Source organism: Miscanthus floridulus, chromosome 17 (genome assembly GCF_019320115.1).
Source record: "Miscanthus floridulus cultivar M001 chromosome 17, ASM1932011v1, whole genome shotgun sequence".
NCBI classification, from domain to species: domain Eukaryota; kingdom Viridiplantae; phylum Streptophyta; class Magnoliopsida; order Poales; family Poaceae; genus Miscanthus; species Miscanthus floridulus.
The window spans coordinates 98,499,253-98,522,800 of NC_089596.1; the positions used below are offsets into that span (position 1 = coordinate 98,499,253).

The window sequence follows — 23,548 nt, forward strand, 5'->3', positions numbered from 1 at the left end:
TTTGTCTGCTTTAAATAGCGTGCACGCCACCGTTTTTATCTTTCGGTTTGTGTTCGCGGTCACCACGCCGCCGAGTGCTGGCTGGCTACGGCCGCGCGCCGTGGCATTGGCTGGTCTCGACCGGCTGTGACCCGGCTAATTGTCGCTGCCTGCCTTGCCGCACGCCGTTGTTGCCTCATTGCTACGTTGCTGGGCGCACATGAGCAGTCGCGTTGAGCCGCTGTGCGCGTGTCGTGTCATGTCCCGTCGCGCCGTGCTCGGCCAGCGCCACGCAAACCTATAGCATTTATGCACGTCATGACACCGCACGTTATGTGCGGCTGCTGAACGTTGTGTCACTGTGCCTGCGCTGTTGCCGTCTCGTCGCAGCTACCGCCTTGTCGGGTTGTCGATGCCCTTCCTGTGCGCTCGTCGTTTTGCTTTAGCCGCCCACTTTTGGACAAGGCCTGGCCGACTGGTTTGAAACGGGCACCGACAAACAGGGTCCAACTAGCTATCGGCCTCTGGGAAGCCGACTAGTGTGCTACAGGCGCCGACAAGCGGGACCAACTAGCTATCGACCTCTGGGAAGCCGACTAGTGTGCAACAGGCGCCGACAAGCTCATCCAGCGGGTGTCGGCTGCCGCGGCGTTGCACAAAGTCCTGTGGGCATCTGAGCAGCCGACGGGATACTGTATTTGCTATTTTTATATCGGCTTCTAGATTTGCAATTATTCAATTAAAATATTTATTTATTTAAAAAAAATGTTCATGTCGGCCTCTGAGTTGCCGACAGGAGGAAAATTAAAGGTTGTTATTCTAGCATCCTATTGGACAAGAACAAAATTAAGGCAGTAGAAGAAGCTGCCAAAGAAGCACGCGGCGGCGCGGGACGCGAAGGAGATATTGGCCTTCCCTAGGCTCAGCACGCCGTCTGCTAACCGGAAGCTCTGGCCGTCATGCGAGGAGGAGCAACCCAAGACCACGTCTTTCAGCTGCTCCACCTTGCCGCCGGCAAGCGTGATGGTCGCCGACTCGGTGCCCACGATGCCACGCGCCCCCGCCGATCCTTCCCTGTACCTGCCATGCACGCACACTTTTGGTGGTAACATTGCCAGGAAGAAGAAGTGATGCTTGCATGGACACTGGCGTTGCTGGCGCGTAATGGTGGTGATAGTGACCGGTAATCATAGGAGCAAGGGCTGGCCGATGAGGAGCAGTTGGCGAGGGAGAAGGGCACGCGCCAACGTGCACATGTCCGACGAACACGGGATGGGCGCCCACGACTTGGAGGTCATTGGCCGGAACACGAGACCCGGCGGTGAGGAGCCGGCGCACTTGACCCAGGTGAGGTCATTGCCGGTGTCCGCGACCAGCGTGAACTCCTGCGCGTGCGTTCCCACGCGGAGCTATACAAAGTACTGCCCTATGCCGGAGTTGGCCCCCAACGACATAGGCAAGGAGACCGCGGACGACGACGCCAACTCCGCGGCAACCCTCCGGCTTCCGCTTGCACCCCGGCACGACTGGAGACGGGCGAAGATGTACGAGTGCCGGCGCCGGTCGTCCCTCACCCGCGAGGCTAAAGACCACCCTACAGCCGACATAATTCTATCGGCGTTCCAGAAGCTGATAGATCCACTTGGGTGGATACGACTGTACCATGTGGATACTGCGGCTGGCCTATCAGCTCTGCACTGGCCGACAGGACCTACAACGTGACCCCTCACATGCATGTGGATGTACCTCCATCGACCATACCATGTCAGAAAAAAGATGGCCATGATGCATTGTCGAACAATATTTTTGTCTTAAATATGTTACTACAACCTCCGTGCTTTTTTATTCATCGTTCTAGTTACTGATTAATCAAACGTACTCAACTTTTACTAAATATATAAAATAAAAATATTAATATTTATAATACATAATTAGTATCATTGATAGATCTTTAAATCTATTTTTATAATAAATTTATTTAGAGATACAAATGTTGCTAATATTTTTTCCTTGTCATTTTTTTTTTTTGCCTCTCCAATCGCATCTGTAGAGCATGGACCGACGGTGATGGCCGGCGGGCAGCGTCGTTCTCTGGCGAGCCTGCTCCGGCAGGCACGGCGGAGCAGGTGCGCGAGGCTTCCGCACCAAGGATCTCCTCGCGTAGGCCGCACCGCCGCCGTGCTGCGGGCTATGAGGCACTGCTCTTGGAGGTCGACCAGCTCGCGTCACGCGCTGCGCCGCGGACGCCGTCGCACTCAGCGTGGAGGGAGTAGATGGTCACGTTGAGTACGGGCGCCACGCAATCGTGCACCAAGTACGACCGCTCCATGCCGGGCGGCACCCGCCGGCCAGGCTGCTCGAGCTCCGCCTGAGGCCGTTGAACACCAACTTGCTCGCCGCGTTGAGGCACGGGCTGTAAGCCACCGGTGGCGACGGTGCAGACCGCGACTGGGGCTGGGACGTAGTCGCGGACACCGACGACTACTGCTGCGACGCGGACGGGGACAGACGGATCTCGAGAGGCAGCATGCTCTGGCGCGCCGGCCTCGACCGCATGCTCCGCGCCGCGCTTGCCTAGTTGCCTCGCCCGCTTGCTGCGCTGCGATGGCCTCGCCGGCCGCGTCCAGGCACCCACCGCCGGCCAGGATGACGATGAGGAGCAGAACCACCGACACGCACACGCTCCCGTTGGATACATGGCCTTCATTACACTGATGTTGTTGCTTGTCATGATACACACTAGTTTTCAAAGCAAAACACTGATGTCATTGCTAGCTGCTTGCTTATCACGATGGCGTCCCTGGCCTACATTGTCTCCATCAGTGCGCTTCTGCAACATCGCCCACTGCTATGTGCATTGTTTCAAACGAGATGCTTACATAACTGGTTAGCTACCTTCTGTGAGGCTACCATTCTCCTCGCGGTGCTTCTGCGCGTACATGCCAGCAGGTGTGAGTATGCTTCTGCATAATTTGCCATCACTAATCGTCTTATTCTGTGCTCTACTGCTCATTTGCACGATGGCGAGGAGTGAGTGTGTCACCCAGGCTAGTTTTCTATATATATGATTATGCATGTCAACGTATCATCCAATCAACTTCCCTTTCAACTGATGTATGTCTTCTAAAATTACTGCAGACATTTCTGTAGGCTGCATTATCGAAAAAAAATTCTGCACGCTGAATGGTTTGCTGGAAGGGAGAAGCAAGCAAGCTATACTAGCTAGCAACTAGTAAAAAATACTCCCAGTAGTATATATGTATTAACGGGACCATCAAAACTCCCCAGGTACACAATATAATGCAAGTTATTATTGCTTCGTGGGTGTAATGAATGTCAGACTCATGTTATACAACCTATCGGCCTCTGGGAAGCCAATTAGCATGCTACAGGCGCCGACAACCTCATCCAGCGGGTGTCGGCTGCCGCGGCGTTGCACAAAGTCCTGTGGGCATCAGAGCAGCCGACGGGATACTGTATTTGCTATTTTTATATCGGCTTCTAGATTTGCAATTATTCAATTAAAATATTTATTTATTTTAAAAAAATGTTCATGTCGGCCTCTGAGTTGCCGACAGGAGCAAAATTGAAGGTTGTTATTCTAGCATCCTATTGGACAAGAACAAAATTAAGGCAGTAGAAGAAGCTGCCAACGAAGCACGCGGCGGCGCGGGACGCGAAGGAGATATTGGCCTTCCCCAGGCTCAGCACGCCGTCTGCTAACCGGAAGCTCTGGCCGTCATGCGAGGAGGAGCAACCGAAGACCACGTCTTTCAGCTGCTCCACCTTGCCGCCGGCAAGCGTGATGGTCGCCGACTCGGTGCCCACGATGCCATGCGCCCCCGCCGATCCTTCCCTGTACCTGCCATGCATGCACACTGCTGGTGGTAACTTTGCTAGGAAGAAGAAGTGATGCTTGCATGGACAATGGCGCTGCTGGCGCGTAATGGTGGCGATAGTGACCGGTAATCGTAGGAGCAAGGGCTAGCCGACGAGGAGCAGTTGGCGAGGGAGAAGGGCACGCCCAACGTGCACGTTTCCGACGAACACGGGATGGGTGCCCACGACTTGGTGGTCATTGGCCGGAACACGAGACCCGGCGGTGAGGAGCCGGCGCACTTGACCCAGGTGAGGTCACTGCCGGTGTCCGCGACCAGCGTGAACTCTTGCGCGGGCGTTCCCACGCGGAGCTATACAAAGTACTGCCCTATGCCGGAGTTGGCCCCGACGACATAGGCAAGGAGACTGCGGACGACGCCGCCACCTCCGCGGCAACCCTCCGGCTTCCGCTTCCACCCCGGCGCGACCGGAGACGGGTGAAGATGTACGAGTGCCGGCGCCGGTCGTCCCTCACCCGCGAGGCTAAAGGCGCTCCCAGCGCGGCAGGGACAAGATCAAGCATTGCCGACTTACCGCTCGCGGTGGCCGCCGTGGCGAACAACAGGACCAACACGAGCAGGTTGCCGCGTAAGGCCATTTCATGATCCTTGCCTCCTTGCTCTCCCTTCACGTCGTCTACCTCGCAAAAGGGCAATGGCAGATAGCAGCATCAATTTAAGAAGAAAAATGATAGAAATTCACAGGTTTTTTCAAGAAAAAAATAAGGAAAACAGAAGCTAGCTTTGGTGTGACCTAAATATGACAAAGCAAGCAAACTGTATCCAATGGATGGTATTTCCTTTGGCGTGCCAAGTCATGAGATACCCAAAGTAATCTTCACCTTTCTTGGTAATTTATATCTTCAATTATGTCTCCACGAACTTTTTTTAAAAACAAAACCGATAGGGATGCAGAGGCTCATATACACACATGCAAACTCAGTCTCTATAAATACACCTATAAAGAACTGAGCGAGACCGGCAAATTTTGAGAGTTGAGACTAACAAATATGTAAAGCTTATCAGATTTTTAACATAGGACATACTAGGTGTATGTTTAAATTGGCTAATAAATGGCCAGATAAAATTAGCCCGGATTAGAGCATCTTCAGGAGTTTTGTAAAACAACTTTCTATTTTTATTTTTAGCAGAAAAAGAAAAAAATCTGCCAACAATTTGGTAAAAAGAGCCCCAGGGGTCGGGCGAGGCGGATCGCACGACCTCGGGGTTGAGCGAGGCGGAGCCACCCCTCAGGCGTCGGGTGAGGCGGGGCCAACCCTCAGACGTCGGGCGAGTGGGAGCCAGCCCTAGGGGTCGGACGAGGTGGACCCCACGGCCTCGGTGGTCGGCAAGAGCTGAAGCCAACCCTCGGGGGTCGGACGAGGCGGAGCCCAAGGACTCGGTGGTCGGCAAGAGCTGGAGCCAACCCTCAGGGGTCGAACGAGGCGGAGCCCATGGCCTCGGTATCGGCCGAGGCAGGGCCACCCTCACGGGTCGGACGAGGCGGAGCCCGTGGCCTCGGCGGCCGGCAAGAGCTGTAGTCGCGCCCTTGACCGCTCGGATGAAACAACGTTGGTGGTTATTAGCCCCTACTCTTCGGGTACCCTGGTATTGGTCCCCAATAGTAGCCCATGAGCCTGTGGAGGAGTAGAATACTCCTTCGGAGGTTTTTTCAAAAGGGAGGACTCTGAGGGCTCTGGCCTTCTTTTGTTGCCCACGGCATATCCTGGGGATGGTGATTCCCTCATGTAGAGGTCAGACCCTTTGTGGGTATGGCCGTGAGATTTGGTGGTTTATTAGTTGGCTGGTTCGATTGGGGTCTCGGCATCCCGTTCGTGGGGATCCGGCTAGGGTCAGCTTGGTGACCGACCCCAGACTCTTGGCGGTCGATCTGTATTGTTCCCGGGTCCGTTTGACCGGTCCCGAGGGCTGTGCCATTCTTCAAGAGAAAACCATGGATTACACCCGACTAAGACATGATTGCAGGCCAGGATGCCCGTGGTGCTCGTGCGCCTAGGTACTAGCCGCTTATGGGCCCATCCCCTTCCATCCCTTATCCTAAGGGTGCTTAGAGCGGTTGTCAAACCCATTGATGGGCCAACCTTTGAACTCTAGGGCCCAGATGGGCCGTAGAGGTATTTTTTATCCATATCCTTCTTACTTGTGACGAGTCATGGCTCATCTAGAAAGGTGAAACGTCTGGCGAGCTTTCTGAGGGAGCAGATAGAGATTGTGTGTGTATATCCTGTGGTGTGACATTGTGGCAGATCGTGGCAGGTGCGGAGATCTAGGCAGACGGTTGGTTTCCTTACGCCCATCGCCCCTATAAAACCAAAGGGTTCGCCCCCTGGGTTTCATACCTAGCCTTCTTGCCTTCGCATCTACAACCTCCGCCACCAATCGCCTAGGCTTCTTGTATCTACGTCCTAACCTTCATCGAGTTTGCATCCACCTGTCCCCATCTTCCAATGGATCTGTGGTGCTACTCTGACATCACCTTCTAGCGTATGGAGGGTCTCGTCCATCGTGGCCTTCTTCATGCGCGGACCTTGGCCAAGGAGTGGGTGCTGCCTAGCGAGGATGAGCTGACATCGCCGCCCGATGGCTATGTGTTGTCATTCGCCCACTTCCATGAGCGTGGGATCGTGACCACTACCCATAGATTTCTTCGAGGGATGCTTCATTACTACAAGATCGAGCTGCAGCACCTCAATCCCAATGGGATCCAGCATATGGCAGCATTCGTCGCCCTATGCAAGGGATTCCTAGGGATCAGTCCCCATTTCGATCTGTGGAGGCACTTCTTCATCGTCACCCTCTAGAAGAAGAGGGAGAAGAGCAGCAAGCAGGAGCTGCATACGCTGATGGGATGCATCCGGCATCCACCTCTGGAACAACCAGTTCGACGAGTACCCATCGATGCGGCTTGTCGACCTCGAACAAGGGGTGGCATTCACAGTGGTTCTATCGCAAGAACGCCACCGCCGCCCCCTGCCGGAGTTCACCGAGCGCCTGATCGAAGAGGCCCCAGAGTCATGGAGGAAGTGGGGTGTCCCGGAGAAGGACAAGAAGAAGATCTTTCACCACCTCACCACCATACACATCCTAAAGGAGAGCGGCGTGAAGGGGTCAGGCATCATTGGGGCCTACCACGTGAGGAGGGTGGCACCGTTGATGAGGCGCACGCTCCCACTGTATGCGATGGTGCCTAAGGCATCATTCGATAGGACAGCACATGTTGAGGGAGCACTCTCCTAATCCGAGGTCGTGCAGTGCATTAAGGAGGCGATAGAGCCTTCACGGGACGACGCGGGTGCCCCCCTTGATTTCATCTACCCAGTGCTAGGGCATCCTCCGATGTGGTCAGAACTAGGCTATGTTGTCTTCGTGAGTTTCCCCTCCTCATGCCTCCTCTTCAATTGATTTCCTGACTTCTTGATACTAACATTAAGAGGGGCGGGACCAGCCGAGGGACCTCATCCTCATGGATCACCCAGCTGTGTTGCTAAGGGATTGATCCATGAGGGTGGTGAATCAGGCCGAGGGTGAGCGACTGAGGAAGGCAGAGGAGGACAAGAGGAAGAAGAGGAAGAAGAGGCAGCGGAAGCTACAGGCGTGGGAGCAAGGGGTAGACACCAACAGCGATGACGATGATGATGAGGAAGATGGTGACAAGGTAGTCGACGACATCGAGTGGGATGACCTAGAGAGCGAGGATGTGCTGATAGGTATCGGCTTGTCCTTGCAGGAGTCAGGACCCTTCCCATTCCATGGAGGGGAGGGCGTGTCCGGGGAGCTAGCGAAAACAAGCTAGACCGTCGGCTTACCCTAGGAGCCAATAGGGGTGGGCGGATCTATCGCCACACCCGAGGTGCCAACGGAGGTGGGTGGCTCCGCTGTCATGCCCCAAGATCCAAGGGGAGCAAACCCCTCTACCTAGGAGCAGGGGCAGACTCGAAATAGCCTTGCCCTGATGAGGCAGAGTAGAGGTCTGGGGGTTCACCGCCCAAACGTATCTACCACCCAACAGCACCAATGTGAGTCATCGGCTCCTCTATTTTTCCCTATTTTGGTCGGATTTCATTGTGACTTATGCTTTTCGTTTCTTATAGTGTCGTGAGGCGGCGTAATCCTTTGGCGCTGGCACCAAAGAAGAGCATCACCCTTCAAGCAAGGCAGCAGCTGTCGGTTGGCGTCGCACCCATTTTGGGTGGGATCGGTGTTGGTGTGACTGCGTCGTCGGCCGGTTAGGCATCGCCCATGGTGGTGCCCGTGCCCTCAGCGGGACAAGCGAGCGTAGGGGCTCAAGGGATGCCTTCGGAGGTCACAGAGCAGCAGGCGATGGAGGCAATACCGTTACCAACGACGGGGCGGACGGGGCTACCGACCGTGGTGGGTGCAATGCAGCCGGTCAAGACCCCGCTAACGCAAGCTTAGGTGGTGGTGGCTGTGATAGGCGGGCCATAGCTAGAGGCAACCATTGTGGCGCCCGAGGCAGCGGCATGACCCACGCCACCGGTAGCCCAAGCGATGGCGCCTGATGTGAGTCGGATGGAGGGGGACGTGGCCGAGGGGTCCATGGATGTTGTGGTGGTAGCAAAGAGGACCGACAAGGAATCATCCCTACCCTTGATGTTAGTAGGCAATGACTCACCCGCATGGGGTGAGCCCCTACTCGGGTGGACAAATCCATAGGAGCCGACATCGACGCTCTTCACCCTCGATGATACCACCGAGCGCATGGAGCGAGAGAGCCTCGATGTGGGGATCGCATCAGTCCTGGAAGCCTTGGACCACGCCAGGGGTGCCTTATGTGATGTCATCATTCCCTCTGGCTGGGTATTCGCTTGATCCTACCTCTCACCCTTTTCTTTCTTTATGTATTTTTTGTGTTCTGACCATCATCTCCTTTCAGTCCCTTATCGCTCATAGCCGGGGGAAATCTTGGTTCCTTCGTGAGCAGAAGGAAAACTAGGACCATCTTAGTGAGGAGGCATGGCTATGTAGGGAGGTGAGTGCCTAGCTTGTTGCTGCCTAGCAGAGGGTGGCCGAGCTAACTCCCCTTGCTAAGGTGGATAGTCTCTAATTGCAGGTGGCCGAGGCCCATCAGCATGCGAATGAGGCCGAGAGGGCATTCGAGGCCCTATCGGTGAGATCGTGAAAGGATGAGGAGGAGGCCACCAAGGTTAGGAGGGATAGGGATGAGCTACTCTAGAAGGACACGGAGACCCGCTGGTGGATCCTCGACCTTTCGGCTGAGGTTGAGAAGGAGCAGGAGCTAAATCTAGGAGCCAAGGAGAAGCTCGTGGCCCTAGAGAAGAGGGCAAGTCTGGATGCCACAACGGTCACCCAGCTATGCAAGGAGCGGGACGAGCTGCTCCAAACCATGGAGAGGCTCCGCTCGGAGCGTGGTGCATCCCACGAGGAGCGTGACCAGGCCCTCCAAGAGCACGATGATGCGCAGCAGATGGTCGGCTCCCTCCAGGCCGAGCTTGGAACCATGATGACCTAGAGGCTAGAGGCCGAGGGCATCTCTATTGGGCTAGCCACGGACCTCGCCAAGGCGAGGAGGAACCTTTAGGCAGAGAGTGACAAGCTCGATATCCAGAGTGCTACACCTCGGAGTGGTCTACGATGACTTGGAGGTAGTATGGTTAGAGGGGACTAGTTCACTCGTGGCCCATGCCATCAAGATCACTGTGCGGGTGCCCCAGCTCGAGAGGAACACCCTTCATGTCGGGGTCAACCAATCCTTTGTGATTGCTCGTTCTCATTATGGGGACAGCATCAACCTAGAGACGATGAGCCTCAGCTTCATGCCTGGCTACGAAGCCCATGAGCTAGAGGAGACAGAGACGGTGGTCGCTTACCTTTCATGGGACCTAGCGAACAAGAAAGAAGACATAGTTCTCCCCTAGAGGGGTTAGTTAGTCAAATAGGTCGGGTAATCATTCATGTAACAAGCGAGCAAGCTCCGACCCTTCTATACTATCAAACAAACTTTATCATTTTGTTTCATTTGATTGAGTTTGTTTTTTCTCCCTCTTTATGTGTGAAAAGGGGTTCATGTATTCTGGCCCTTCCATTTGCTAAGACCATAGGGCATGAGGTGTAGGAGGGAAACTCTATTTACGTTGGTGAGCAAAGACACCATAGCCACTGAGGCGTAGGTTTCTTGTAGTCCGGCCAGGCGTGCTCAGTTGTTCATTTCCATAGACCTTGCCACTAGCTTTAACGTGAGGAAGAGGTCAGGCGCGGTGACTATTTTAGAAAGGGTCTATTTATACCCTTTTTAGCCCCTAAGTGAGATCTGACCCCTTGCTGCTGCTGGGGTTGGGTGTTACTGAAGATCGAGCAGAGGATAGCGAAACCAGTAGGAGAAAATGTCTCTTGTTTTCGCATGTACCCCCTCCCTAGGATCTGAGCTATCATTCTGCAACCGTGCATTTAGTCTCTTTGCAAGTCCAACTTTCCTCGAGCCCCACACATAGCAGGGGTTCAGTCGAGGGTTAGCTTGTCTTTTTTATTGTCGCCCCATCTGTGGTTTTCGCAACCGGAGGGGTTGAGCTAACGTCACTTGCCTCGATGGCTTGACTGATGCGCTTGGTGCGTCGGGTCCACCGTTCGTGATGGGTCGGTAAAGCCCTCATGTGGCATTCCACTGCTCCTTAACCCACCTTCCGGCAGATGCCACCTTAATGGGGATTCTATGGGCTTGGCTGGAGGTTAGGATCGAACAAGAAGGTTGACATGACCATGTCTGCTTCTAGGTGGCTCAGGCGAAGGCTGCTGGGGCTCGTCTATGTTTTCTCCCCTAGCTCTTGTTTGACGTGGGGTGACCTTAGGCCCTCCATGGGTTGGCCTTCGAACCCCGGTCTCCCAAATTTAGGATTGGGTGGCTCGAGCCCCCGAGCCCCATGGGGCTCGGTAGGGGTCGGCCATGTTTCATGCGTCACCCCATCCTCGGTTTCTACAACTAGAGGGGCTAAGCTAACGACCCGTGCCTCGATGGCTCGAGTGTCGTGCTTGGTGAGCTCACTAACAGGCATGTTCGAATGGAATCTTAGTCCGTCATCCGTTGATGGGATCGGCATAGCCCTCATGTGACATTCCACTGCTCCTTAACCCACCTCCTAGCAGATGCCCATGTCACTCCGGAGAGCGACTCAGGTGGCCCATTTGCCTCTCCTCGATGGAGATTTTGTGGGCTTGGCTCAAGGTTAGAATCAAACGAGAAAGGTCGAGATGTCCCTGTCCGCTTCTGAGCGGGGTCAGGCAAGGTTATTGGGGCTCATCTTGGTTTTTCTCCCCTGGCTCTATTTGATGCAAGGCGGCCTCGAGCCCTCTGTGGGCTGGCCTTCAAACCTCGGTCGGTCACCGCTCATATTGAATGAGACGACTACCACTTCGTGACACGACGCGAAGCGTTGTGATGCAGCAATTTCATATGCAATGCTTGGATGTATGGGATGAATGAATGGATGAATGTATGAATGAATGTATGAATGCATGAGAATGAATGAATAACCATGCAATGGAAAAAGAAAGGTGGGGTCGGTAAAGTTACCTCAATGGCTTGAGTGAGGGGTTCAGGGAGCTCTTATCGGCTATGTTCATGTGGGGTCTGAGTCCATTATTCATGATGAAGCTAGCGTAACCTGCATGAGGCACCCCACTTTTCTGTACCCATCTCTCGGCAGCGGACTGAGCCATCCAATCAACCTAGGTGACCTTCCGGCCTCTCCTCAATGGAGATATTGTAGGTGGGCCCCTCTGAACCCTTCTCAAGAAGGTGGAGGCCAAAGCTCAGGGTGTGGGGACAAAGACTCTGATCACGCTGGTGAGCGAAGATGCCATAGCCACTGGGGCATAGATTTCTAGCGATCCAACCAGATTTACTTATAGTTTGTTTCCACATACCCTGACTCAAGTTTTTTAATGTAAGGAGGGGTCGGGCAAAGAGAATGTCTACCGAATAGACACTCTTGCTAGCCCCCGAGCGAATCTCGACCCCCAACCGTTGCTGGGGTCGGAGGCTCGGTAATGAAATTAATGCACGTAAAGTAAGGGGACCCATCTCTCGGTAGCAGCTTTGAGCCATTCGATTAACTTGGGTATAAGATTTACCTCGATGGTAAGAATGATGGGTTTGGGGAGCTCTTACCGGATACGATCAAGCGAGATCTGAATCTACAATTCACGACAGGGTCAGCATAACCCGCATGGGGCATCCTGTTGCTCCCTACCTGTTTCTCGACAGTGGCCAAGCCATCCAATCGACTTGTGTTACCTGCTGAGACAAGACTTTCCTACGAAGATAGAGGATGAGAACATCCCGCATAAGAATTTAGTTAGGCAGATAAGCCAGGTGGAGAACTTGTAATAAATAGACAAGCTCTTAAATTTTGTTATAGCAAAACAACTTTTTAGCCCTTCTCTCCTTTTGTATAAAAAGGTTAGTGCATTCCGACTCTTTCCGTTGTTAAGGTCATAAAGCTCGAGGTGCGGGTGAGCAAATTCTAATCACGCCGGTGAGCAAAGGCACCATAGCCGTTGGGGCGTAGGTTTCCCATAGTCCGACTAGTTATACTTAGAGCTCATTCCAGCAAACCTAGCTCCTAGGTCTTAACGTGAAAAAGGGGGTCAGGCACAGAGAATGTTTGCTAGGCGGATAGACTCTTAAATGTGTACCGATGCTTTCCATGGCTAAGGCCAAAAAGCTCAGGGTGCGGAAAAAACTCTGATCATGCTGGTGAGCAAAAACACCATAGCCACTAGGGCGTAGGTTTTTTGTAGTCCGACCAGTTTTACTCAGCATTTGTTTCCGCAAACTTCGCTTTTGGGTCTTAATCTTGAGAAAGAGTTGGACGTAGAGACTGTCTACCAGATAGATATTCTCATATCCACCCCCGAGTGAGGCCCGACCCCCTGCCATTGCCGAGGTCAGGTGTCACTAAATATCGAGGAGTTGGATAATGATACTGATAAGAGAAAGTGTGTATTTATTAAGGGTAAAAGCGACGTAGCTGCTCGATGTTCTAAGCATTGGTGAAGACCTCACTGTCGATTGTCTTGAGCTTGTAGGTGCCTAGCAGGAGCACCTCTGCGATGACGTATGGTCCCTCCCATGGTGGGGAGAGCTTATGGCGGTCCTTGCTGCTCTGGACGAGGTGGAGTAGCAGATCTCCGATGTTGAAGGCCCAACCCCACACTCGTTGGTTGTGGTACCATCGCAACGCCTGCTGGTACTTGGCCGAGTAGAGGAGGGCAACATCATGCTAGTCCATGGCATCCTTGAGGGATGCCTCGGCTCCTAGTTCGTCGTACGCCCTAACTCTTAGTGCTCCATAGTCAAGGTTAGTTGGGAGGATGGCCTCAAAACCATAGACCATGAAGAATGGTGTGTAGCCGGTGGCCTGGCTGGGGGTCGTCCTCAGGCTCTAGAGCTCCATGGGGACCTCAACGACCCATCGTCTGCCAAACTTATTCAACCGGTTGAAGATCCTAGGCTTGAGGCCCTGTAGGACCATGCCATTTGCGCGCTTGACCTGTCCGTTTGTGCGGGGGTGCGCTATGACGGCCTAATCAACCCGAATGTGGTATTCATCACAAAATTGGAGGAACTTCTTTCCAATGAACTATGTGTCATTGTCCATGATGATGGAGTTTGGGACTCCAAAGCGATGGATGATGTCGAGGAAGAATAGCATGGCTTGCTTGGATTTGATCGTGGAGATTAGTCGAGCCTCTATCCACTTTGTAAACTTGTCTATGGTGACAAGCAAGTGGGTGTAGCCCCCAGGTGCTCTTTTAAGAGGCCCAACCAGATAGAGCCCCTAGACCACGAATGACCATGTGATAGGGATTGTCTAGAGTGCTTTGGCTGGTAGGTGAGTCTACCGAGTGTAGTACTGACACCTTTCGCAAGTGCGCACCACCTGCTCGGCGTCGGCTACTACAGTCGGCTAGTAGAAGCCTTGTCGAAACGTGTTTCCAACCAGGGTTCTAGGTGCGGCATGGTGACCGCAGACCCTACCGTGGATATCGCTCAACAAATGCTTCCCCTGTTCGATGGGGATGCAATGCTGTAGGATCCTAGTGTGGCTTTGCTTATAGAGTTCACCCTCAATAAGGACGAAGGACTTGGTGCGATGCGTGAGCCATTGAGCCTCTGTCTTGTTCATCGAGAGCACCTCACAGAGGAGGTAGTCAAGGTAGAGCGTCCTCTAGTCGACCATAGGGTCAGGCTCTGTCGCTGGGTCCTTTTCGAGCTCCATGACTTCGGGACCAGATGGAGCCGATGGCTGGTCAACCCCGGAGGCCTAGGTGGGTGGCACATCACCGGCTTGTTTTGGCCCCTCATAGCGAACCGAGGGCTTCTGCTAATCGCTGGTGAAGACGCCCACTAGCACTGGCTCTTGGCCTAATGCTGCCTTCGCCAGTGCGTCGGCTGCCTCATTGAGATGCCTCAGGATGTTGTTGAGCTCAAGGCTGTCAAACTTGTCCTCCAGCTAGTGGACTTCTCAGTAGTATGTGGCCTCTTCGTATCATGGTAGCTTGACTCCTTCATGACTTGGTTGATGACTAGCTGGGAGTTGCCCTAGACGTCGAGGTGTCGGATGCCCAACTCGATGGCGATGCGCAGGCCATTGATGAGCACCTCATATTCAGCCACATTGTTGGAGGAGGGGAAATAGAGGTGAACCATGTACCTCATGCATACCCTAAGGCGCAAAATGAAGACTAGCCCCACGCCAGCGCTTTTCTTCATCAGCAATCCATCGAAGTACATCATCCAATACTCCTAGTCGACGATTGCTGGTGGCATTTGGACCTCGGTCCATTCTACAACAAAATCAGCCAACACCTAGGACTTGATGGCCATTTGGGAGGCATACGTAATGCCCTGATCTATCAACTCGAGTGCCCACTTTGTGATTCTTCCCATGGCATCCTAGTTTTGGACGACCTCACTAAGGGGGAAGGATGTCATGACTATCACCGGATGTGACTCAAAGTAGTGGCACAGCTTCCTCTTGGCGATGAGGACAACATATAGGAGCTTCTGGATTTGGGGATAGTGGGTCTTAGAGTTAGATAGGACCTCGCTAATGAAGTATACGGGGCGCTGTACTTTGAGGGCGTGCCCCTCTTCTTCTTGCCCCACTACCAGGGTGGCGCTGACCACTTGTGTGGTGGCCACAATGTAGAGTAGAAGGGGCTCTTCATTGGTTGGAGGAACTAGGATCAGGGCCTTCGTCAGAAGCTGCTTGACTGTGTCAAATGCTTCTTAGGCCTTAGATGTCCATTCGAAGTGGTTGGCCTTCTTCAGAAGTCGATAAAGGGGGAGACCCTCATTCGCCGAGGAGCAAGATGAAGCGGCTGAGCATGACAAGGCACCCTATAACTCGTTGTACCCCCTTCATGTTCTGAATTGGGCCCATCCTCGTGATGGCCGAGATCTTCTCTGGGTTGGCCTTGATGCCACGCTTGGAGACGAAGAAACCAAGCAGCATGCCCCTCGGACCCCAAAAACGCACTTCTCGGAGTTGAGCTAATTGCCATTTGCTCAAAGGTTTGTGAAGGTCTGCTTAAGGTCGGCTATGAGTTGATCAGCCCATTTGGACTTGATCATGATATCGTCTACATAGGCCTCAATGGTCCACCCAATGAGGTCTCTAAAATACTTATGCGTACAACACTGGTACGTAGCCCCAGTGTTCTTTAGACCAAACGGCATTATGACATAGTAGAACAATCCAAAGCATGTGATGAAAGATGTTATGAGCTGGTCAGACTCTTTCATCGTAATTTAATAGTACCCGGAGTACGCATCAAGGAAGCAAAGGGTTTCGCACCTTGAGGTAGAGTCAACTATTTGGTCTATGCGTGGCAAAGGAAATGGATCCTTTGGGCATGCTTTGTTGAGACCCATGTAGTCAACACACATCCTCAATTTCCCACTCTTCTTTCATACAAGAACAGGATTGGCTAACCACTCTGGGTGGTACACTTCCTTGATGAACCCGGCTACCAAAAGCTTTGCGATCTCCTCGCCGATGGTCCTGTGTTTCCCCTCATCGAAGTGATGTAGGCATTGTTTCACCGGCTTGGAGCCTAGGTGAATCTTCAAGGCATGCTCGGCGACTTCCCTTGGAATGCCTGGCATGTCCGAGAGTTTCCACGCAAAGATGTCTTTGTTGGCGTGGAGGAAGCCGACGAGCACGCTTTCCTATTTGTAGGAAAGCGTGGTGCCAATGTGCACCACTTTGCCCTCGGGGTTGTCAGGGTCTATGAGGACCTCCTTAGAGCCCTCCATTGGCTCAAAAGACCTGGCCGGCCTCTTGGGGTCAGGTGCTTCTTTGGCGACCTCCTTCCTGATGGCCATGAGCTCTCCGGAGGCGATGATTATCGTAGCGTGATCGCAGCACTAGACCTCGCACTTGTAGGCAGCTAGAAGGAGGTGCCGATGGTGATGACCCCGTCTAGGCCTAGCATCTTTAGCTTTAGGTAGGTGTAGTTGGGGACGGCCATAAACTTTGCGTAGCATGGTCGTCCTAGGATGGCATGGTAGGTTCTGTGGACCCAACCACTTTGAAGGTGAGGGTCTCCATCATATAGTTGGATAGACCCCTGAAAGTGATTGGCAGATCGATCTGCCCAAGTGGTATGGCCTGCTTTCCAGGCACAATGGTGTGGAAAGGCACTCCGATCGGTTGAATGCGCGCTCGGTCGATGCCCATAGCGTCAAGCGTCTCAGCATACATGATGTTGAGGCCGCTACCTCCATCTATCAGTACCTTGGTGAGCCACTTTATGCCGACGATTGGGTCAACCATGAGCGAGTATCTCCCCAATTGCGGGACGCTCTTCGAGTGGTTGGTCCGGTCGAAGGTTATGGCGGACTATGACCACCAGAGGAAGGTAGGCGCGGCCGGCTCAGCCATATAGACCTCACAGCATGTGAGCTTCTGGTGGTGCTTGGAGTCATAGCCTGCCGACCCTCCAAATATCATGAGGTAGCCATATGGCATTAGAAAGCCACCATCCTTCCCCTTGGCATCGTCCGTGGTCGAGTCGGGGTCCTTCCCATGCTTCCCTTTGTTGGAGCCCCCTACCAAGAACCGCTTCATGAGGTCATAGTCCTTGTATAGATGCTTGACGAGGAAGGGATGGTTTAGGCAAGGCCCCTCGAGTAGCTTCTTGAAGTGGTATGGCGAGCCCTCCGTAGGCTTCTAAGACCCCCTGTGGTCGGTAGCCATGAGCAAGCCCTCACACCACTGCTTGTTCTTCTTCTTGATGGGACGGTTGGAGGTGCCTTCACCGACATCCTTGTCGCGTTTTGCCTTATCCTTAAGGCGATCGAAGATTGCTCCAACCGCTAGCTCACCCGAGACATGGCTGGTGGCGATGTCGAGGAGCTCCTTGGTGGTTCATGGGCCCTTACATCCTAGCTTGTGAAACAGGGACTTGCAGGTGGTCCTACACAGGAAAGCTCCTATAACATCGGCGTTGGCGATGTTAGGCAGCTCATTGCACTACCGGGAGAAGCGCCTAATATACCTATGAAGGGTTTCTCTAGCCTTCTATCGGTAGTTCTTGAGATCCCATGGGTTCCTAGGGCATTTGTACGTGCCCTAGAAATTCCCCACGAAGATCTCCTTTAGGTCTGCCCAACTTTGGATTATATTGGGTGGAAGGTGTTCCAACCATGTTCGCGCCGAATCAGCCAGGAACAATGGAAGGTTGCGGATAATGAAATCATCATTATCCACTCCACCAGCTTGGTAGGCAAGCTAATAATTCTCAAGCCACAGTCCATGGTTCATTTCCCTAGAGTATTTTGGGGTGTTGGTTGCTGGTCGGTACCTTGGCGGGAAGGCGGCGTTGAGGATGTGTCGGTCGAAGGCCTAAGGCCCCGACAGGTCAAGGCTCTGCTTTAGTTCCCACTACTGTCGTAGCATCTTCCATGACGAGGGTGATCGCCATGGCTAGCCCCCTCTCTCGGGTCATTGTAGGTACGCCTACGGGCGTTGAGGGTGTCATGTGCATCACAGTTGTAGCCAAGACACTAACGCACTGGAACCACGGTGCACTGCCTACTGCCTTGTGGTGCCTAGTGGACTGATGCATCCCTACTAGGGTGCTCTAAGGGCGTGTGCCAGTTGGTGTTGAGCTCGCATCACCAAGAGAGCGAGCTCTCAACCTGTTGTGCCGCCGCACGCTCGAGCAGCATACCAATCTCATGGTGGGCTCGATGATCCTCGGGCATCGCGGGCCCTAGAAGACCACGGAGCAAGGCCGTTGTAGTAGTGATGTTCTGGCTTGCTCAGGTGAAGTGTGGGAGGGCTTCATCATCTGCGATGATCCTCTAGTTCACGTCGTGGGCCATGGCGTGCGCTCCCACCGTCTCCATGGCACTCGGTCTCTCGATCGAGCTCCATGCGTTCCTGCTTGAGCTGGAGCCATGCTTCCTTGAGCTCTTAGTGTCGGGCCTTCAGCTGCTCCACCTGTATGCAAGGTGGGGACATTGTCTCCCCCTCGACCCTGTTGTCAAGGCCATTCATCAAGGTAGCCTCCTCTTCGTGGATGCTTTCGACATGTCCCTCTAGGGTACTTGCCATAAAACATTCACAAGAGGGGTGATGACACCCCCTGCTAGAGTTAGAGCTAGAGAGCGACTCCGATGCTCCTGCGAGGAGATCATGGAAAGACTCTATGACATATTTGGTCATCCCCATGAATTCGTCATTCATGGGGGATGAAGGTGTGTGTTGCGCCATAGGGTAGTCATCGGTCTCTGTGGCTTTGCGAAGACCGAACGGGAGCGCTGTCAAGGCACTCTAGATGAGGAATTCCGAAGAGAGTGGCTCCCCTCCTACAAGTTGTGCCATGACATTGGCGAACAAAAAGGTGAGGTGGCACAGGTCTTCCCAGGATGGCCAGGGTCCCAGGAAGACACTAAGCTAGCGCTCAAGCCTCCTGTGGTCAAAGTTGAGGAGCTGGTTATTTCCGGGGGCGCGGGCCTCTAGTGCGCATAGCCATAGCTCCTCAAGTGCCTCAGCGATTGCATCAAGGCCAGTGGGGTGGAGAGGTCAGATGGTGGCGGGAGCCATTGCCAACTCTCCCTTCGCTATGACGATGAAGTCTAGGTCCCTGAAGCGCACGTGCATGCTTGGGACCCAGCTGAGGTTGTGATTAGCCATCCAAAGCCTGGTGTGGATATCGAGATGCGCAAAAGGCCCCTATCTGGCGTGCCAACTATCAGTGTTTCAAGTAAACACCAATGAGTAAATTTGTGTTATTGCGCGTCTGGCCCGGATGGTGTGCTAAGAGAACATGAGGTTTATACTAGTTTAGGCAGAATGTCTATACATCCAGTTCATTGCTGCTGCTTGTGTTACAAGCACTAAAAGTTCATAGTAGGGGTTACAAACGGGTGAGAGAGCGACAAGTCCCAAGTCTCTAGTGGAAAGAACGAATGGATGTTGAGACCTCGATCGCTGCTCGACTATGTGTTCGAGGTTTGATGCTAGTTGTTTGGGTGCGATGCGGTGCGATGATCTGATGTGATCTGCGATGCTCGATCTGATGCCCTTTAGTGGGGTGCCCTGCTTTCCTTTTTATAGGACAAGGGAAAGCATGGGTTACAATGGGAAAAGAGAGGAGAACGAGAGGCAGAGGAAGTCCTTCAGGGTTGCTAGGCCTTTCTTTTCCTCTATGCGGGCCCCGCTGACACGGCAGGTAGTGATAGGGACAGCACCACACCAGGCGACTGTCTGCTATCAATGCCATGCCCTGGCATTGTCAACGGGTCATCACATCCCACTCTGCCATGACGGGTGATGCGGTGAACCAGCGTACTGATCAGTAGGCTGTACAGAGAGTAGGCAACATAGTGACCACGCGTCCGTCACTGTGAGCGATATGAGTTCCCTAGAATGACATATCGCGGGGATGGGTCATGCTGAGATGTGACCACTCCCTGCACAATGCCAGAAGTTTGATCTTGGGTTGCACTTTCTAGACCATAGTGGTTGGCAGTGGCGTGAGCTTCCGTTAGGAGCCATGCCCGAGGGATCGGGCGAGGCGGGGCCAACCCTCAAACGTCAGGCAAGGTGGAGCCCACCCTCAGGGGTCGGGCTAGGCGGATCGCATGACCTTGGGGTTGGGCAAGGCGGAGCCAGCGCTCAGATGTCGGGCGAGGCAGGGCCAACCCTTAGACATCGAGCGAGGCGAAGCCAGCCCTAGGGGTCAGACGAGGCAAAGCCCACGGCCTTGGTGGTCGGCAAGAGCTGGAGCCAACCCTCATGGGTTAGACAAGACAGAGCCCATGTCCTCGGTGGTTGGCAAGAGCTGGAGCCAACCCTCGGGATCGGATCAGGCAGAGCCTGTGGCCTCGGTATTGGGCGAGGCGGAGCCACCCTTAGGGGTCGGACAAAGCGGAGCCCGTGGCCTCGGTGGTTGGCAACAGCTATAGTCACGCTCTTGACCGCTTCAATGAATCAATGTTGATGGTTATTAGGCCCTCCTCTTTGGGTACCCTGGTATTGGTCCCCGACATTAAGTTTAAGACAATTTCAAGCCTGTCAGACCCCAGGCTGAACTAGGGTGAGTGATGGGACATGCTGCCATCATCACCAATGTCCAAGGAGCAGTAAAGTTAACCAACCTCATCAAACAATAAAGGGATAATTGTCTGTTGGACATCCAAAGTGACGATCCATTGCTGCCGAACACCCACTTTGGAATATTTTGTCAAAAGACACTCTGATTCGGTGAAATTAGGCCACAGGACACCACGGACTGGTTGCAGCCGGTTGAGGAGAGAGAATAGCGATGAAATGACATTCTTGCCCTTGTCGCTTTCTTCTTCCTCTCTCTCTCCCTCTCTCTTTTTTCTGTTTCTTGTCCTCGCCACCCTCTCCGCCTCCCACACCTGCCATCGCTGAAATATATTTCTATTATATTTTTCCTTGTCACTTTTTTTCTGCCTCTCCTATCACATCTGTAGAGCACGGACCGACGGTGATGGCGGGCGGGCAGCGTCGTTCTCTGGCGAGCCTGCTCCGGTGCGGCAGAGCAGGCGTATAAGGCAGGCATAGCGGAGCAGGCGCGCGAGGCTACCACGCCAAGGACCTCCCCACACAGGCTGCACCGCCATCGTGTTTGCGGCCTATGAGGCACTATTCCTAGCAGTCGATGAGCTCGCATCGCGCGCTGCGCCACGGATGCCGTCGCGCTCAACGTGGAGGGAGTAGATGGGCACGTTGAGTATGGGCGCCACGTAGATGTGCACCAAGTACGACCGCTCCATGCCAGGCGGCACCCGCCGGCCAGGCTGCTCGAGCTCCACCTGAGGCCGTTGAACACCAACTTGCTCGCTACGTTGAGGCGTGGGATGTAATCTGCTGGTGGCGAGGGTGCAGACTGTGATTGGGGCTGGGACGTAGTCGCGAACGCCGACGCCTGCTGCTGTGACATGGACGGGGACAGACGGATCTCAAGAGGCAGTAAGCTCTAGCGTGCCGACCTTGACCGCATGCTCCGCGCCACGCTTGCCTAGTTGCATCGCCCGCTTGCTGCGCTGCGACGGCCTCACCGGCCGTGTCCAGGCACCCGCCGCCGGCCAGGACGACGATGAGGAGCAGAACCACCGACACGCACACGCTCCCGGCAACCGTGCCTGGTCTGATTGCTGCCTTGCCATCGCGCCCCTAGAAAGGATGCGGGAAGGGCCATGCGCGAGCTCGCCATCGTGCCCCTAGGCAGGACGTGCGCTGGCTCGTTGTCGACGCCGCGGGCACCCCAGGCCAGCTCGGCGAGGAGAAGAACCACGCCACCACCCACACGCACGCGCTCCTCGTCATTAGTCGCCACTGTCGACGGCACCACGCAGAGGCAGTCGGGCTTCATGAGGAAGTAGCCCTCGGTGCGCTGGGTCGGGTGCTCGGAGTCCCCCGCTACTGCATCCTCGTCGGCCGGTGCCACGTGCGCTCGTCCAGCCACGATCTCCGACGCCGCCGCCGGTGCGTGCTTTGCCAGTGAGACAGGGAGGGAGAAAAAAAGTGCTCCTTCACTATATTTCAGCGACGGCGGCTACAGGAGGTGGAGAGGGTGGCGGGGACAGGAAACAGATAAAAAAGAAATGGAGAGAGAGAAAGAAGAAAGCGGCAGGGGCAAGAATGTTATTTCACTGTTGTTCTCTCTCCTCAACCTGCTGTAACCGGTCTGCGGTATCCTATGGTCTAATTTCACCGAACCAGAGTGTCTTCTGTCAAAATGCTCCAAAGTGGGTGTCCACCAGTAAAGGACTATAACTTTGGATGTTCAATAGACAATTATCCCTAAATATAAATAGGACTCGACTCTGCTGCATAAATAATACATAATTAAATATTAAATAATATTATATTTATATAAATATTTATCATAAATACGGATCTATAAATACGCATGCATGCTTTCAGATCCCCTGACCCCTGCACGGTTGCAAAAATAGGAATCAATCACTTCGTGTTGTCTGCTAGTAGGAGTACTTGAAGAGAGGGGAAAAACAAGGATCAAAAGTTACATTGCCTACAGGCAGAATTAATCAGGCCCTCAGATCAGAAACTTCTGGAGCACGCCTGCTACTACCACCTATGATGACGCGGCGAGGCAATTAGCTAAGCGGGCTAGGCATGGTGTCGTCAATAACTACCTATCGGTCTCTGGGAAGCCGACTAGTATGCTGCACGCCGGCAGACGGGTTGTTACAAAGTCCTGTCGGCATCTGAGCAGCCTACAAGAATACTAATACCCCACAGGATACTATTTTTATAACAGAGTCTAAATTTACAATTATTCAATTAAAATATTTATTTTTTTAAAAAAATGTTCATGTCGGCCTCTGAGTTGCCGACAGGAGCAAAATTAAAGTTGTTATTCTAACATACTATTGGACAAGAATAAAATTAAGGTTATTATTTCTTCTATGAACTTAGTATAGATCTATTAGTTTAGCAAGTAAAATATACTAAACTTCTCGAGATGCTCTTAGCACCCTTTTGTCTATGTACTAATGCGCGGATAACCTCTTTATTAGATCCTACCTGTTTGGATGGGCTAAGGCCTCGTTCGCTGGTCTGAAACTTGGCTGGAACTGGCTGAAAAAATATTATTCCGGCTGAATTGTTGCGAGAGAAAAATACTGTTTCAACTAAAAAAAGAAGTCGAACAAGCCGAATATGGGATAAGCCAAACATGGCCTAAATAGGCCCTATTGTTTGCCTGATCATTGAAAATCCTTATAGCATGTAACTTGAAACCAACGTTGCCTTCCACCTTTTTTTCTTTTTGTTTTTGGAAACAAAAGCGTGCAGGAGAGCTGCCGATTTATCTTATAAAAGAATATAAGGAACTCAAACTGGCAGTACAATGGTTTGACAACTCTAAAGGATTAAGCAGCAACAACAGTACAACACAACACAAATATAATGTGTGTATGTGCACTCTAGAAAATATGCGACGTGCACACCGTCCCGTTGACATGTTATAATTTTCTTGAGTGCACATACACACTGTATTTGTATCATGTTGTGTGAGCCGGGTTTGCATAGTTCAGTTCATTACTTCATTCACATGGTCCATGTTTTCTTCTTTCCTGTTTCAGAATCTGTGCTTTCTTGTTTCAGAATATGTGTGCGTTG

At 53.1% G+C, this 23,548-nt stretch overlaps 1 pseudogene; it reads right to left on the minus strand.

Annotated features, from left to right (window-relative positions):
• Positions 1-3,588: 3,588 nt before the first annotated feature.
• Positions 3,589-4,456, minus strand: LOC136516064 (aspartic proteinase NANA, chloroplast-like; annotated as a pseudogene).
• Between the last annotated feature and the right edge of the window lie 19,092 nt (positions 4,457-23,548).